The following is a 2500-nucleotide window of genomic DNA, read 5'->3' on the forward strand; positions in this document are numbered from 1 at the left end:
ATGTACTGCTCCAGGAACGTTTTTATAGGGTGGAAGCTCAAAATCATAGGTTAAAATCATCGGCAGAGCCCACCAGACACCACTTTTGCTTCATTAGTTCGGACTATAGGCATACGACGATTTTTATCGCGGAGGGGACGTATGACCCAAACGGGGGCTTAATGACCCACTGCCACTGCAAACCATGCTCCTACGACTAAATAGAGGTAAAACTACGATTTGGTGCAATCTTCATGTTTGACCTCGTAGCAAGGTACCCTCCCTATAGTAGGCAATGAGCAAATGATCATAATCCCAGGAGGGCAAAAATGGGAACCCGAAAGGAAAGCGCTGTTGGCGCGCCTAAGCTACTGGCCCGTAGAGTAAAATGGTACCCCAACAAAGTTGTCGATTGACATTCTGATTGCACTTTTATCATCTAGGTGCGTTCCTTACACGTTTTGAGGGGTTTTAGCGAAAAACATGTTTTGAGCCACACGAGCTCTCCGGCCCGCTCGGTGCACATTTTTGAAAAAGCTAGGAGCTGCCCCTAGGTTCGGGGTGTCACAAAATATTGAAAAGTGGTCAAAAACCGCTATCCAGAATCGGATGTAGAATCATTAGACGAACTTAAAATTGTTCTACGACCAATGTCTGCGACGTTTAGTATTCAAGATATGGCCCGCCCTAGGTCTGACCTGGCATTTTCGTGAAAATTTAAAGCATGGCCATAGGGACGGGTAAAATAGCTATTTTGAAGCAAAAACCACCTCACTTTAAATGGCCATAACTTTTGAAAAACAAGAGCTAGGGTGCGTTCTCGACACGTTTTGAGGTGTTTTAGCGAAAAACATGTTTTGAGCCACACGAGCTCTCCGGCCCGTTCGGTGCACATTTTGAAAAAGCTAGGAGCTGCCCCTAGGTTCGGGGTGTCACAAAATATTGAAAAGTGGTCAAAAACCGCTATCCAGAATCGGATGTAGAATCATTAGACGAACTTAAAATTGTTCTACGACCAATGTCTGCGACGTTTAGTATTCGAAGATATGGCCCGCCCTAGGTCTGACCTGGCATTTTCGTGAAAATTTAAAGCATGGCCATAGGGACGGGTAAAATAGCTATTTTGAAGCAAAACCACCTCACTTTAAATGGCCATAACTTTTGAAAACAAGAGCTAGGGTGCGTTCTCGACACGTTTTGAGGTGTTTTAGCGAAAACATGTTTTGAGCCACACGAGCTCTCCGGCCCGATCGGTGCACATTTTTGAAAAAGCTAGGAGCTGCCCCTAGGTTCGGGGTGTCACAAAATATTGAAAAGTGGTCAAAAACCGCTATCCAGAATCGGATGTAGAATCATTAGACGAACTTAAAATTGTTCTACAACCCCCAGTCCGACGCCTCGTATTCGAGATATAGCACTTTGTAGGTCTGACCGAGCAATTTTGTACTGAAATGTATGGCGGACATGTTATTCATTAAACAACATTAACTTGCATCGTGCCCTACTTCATCGGCACAGCTACTATCGACTATCTATTGTTGAAATGGATTGAGTTTGACCATTTTAGCTCTTTTCTTATGCCGTGCACCAACAGTGTGTACCGATCAGGGAAAGTACACTACGTACGCGTTCATGGATGTATATGTTGGTACAAGTTGCCGGTCGGAATAGCAGTGCACCAAAACTGTGTACCGATCAGGAAAGTACAAGACGGAGGGCGCAGCCCGAGCGTACGCGTTCATAGATGTCCATGTTGGTACAACCTACATGTACGTACCTTGTTTTTGCATCAAAAGTTCCAATAAAGTGTTTGTATGCTTAAAATGCTTATCTCAACCGGTCACCTTTTGGCCTGCCCTTTTATAGACAGAAACCTAGAACGATACTCGCGATGTTTGTGTTTTTCCATTCGCCCGGGACGACGAAATGAGCTCTGTGCACATCGTGCAGAAAACTGTCTCCTCCTCGTATGTTTTTGTCCCTCCACGCATATAATCACCCACATTTGTGTTCAACACGGACGGCGCAGCCCGAGCGAACGCGTTAATGTTTATGTTTGTGCACACTAAAGTTACAATCCTAGGATTTGGTTATTGCGTCGCAGTGCCCGACCGTCGCGGACACCATTCTTGGACAAAAGTCCAAGTACGTAGAGTACATTCCCTAGGTATGTGCCCGTTCGTGACTTTCGTTGCGTGCTTACAGACACGCTTGGGTATGTTTACCATACAAGGTTTACTAGGAAAACCTGGGAAGGACGCTTGCCCTCCCGTTGCGGACACCATTCTTGGAAAGAAGTCCTGCTACGTAGCGTTCTTTAATGTACTTGATCAGTTTGTATTGCATTTGCTTTGTGCAATTGACTTTTGCTAATGCTCACTAAGGGGTGTTCGTTTGCGATGTGTATGATAAGCAACTGTCTATTCTAACCAGCAGTTAAATAACACTTTTCACCCAAATCATAGGAACGTAGAGTACTTTCCCTGATCGGTACACAATTTTGGTGCACCTCTAACTTCGC

This window comes from Anopheles arabiensis (genome assembly GCF_016920715.1).
Source record: "Anopheles arabiensis isolate DONGOLA chromosome X unlocalized genomic scaffold, AaraD3 X_pericentromeric_contig0005, whole genome shotgun sequence".
Classification (NCBI taxonomy): Eukaryota; Metazoa; Arthropoda; class Insecta; order Diptera; family Culicidae; genus Anopheles; species Anopheles arabiensis.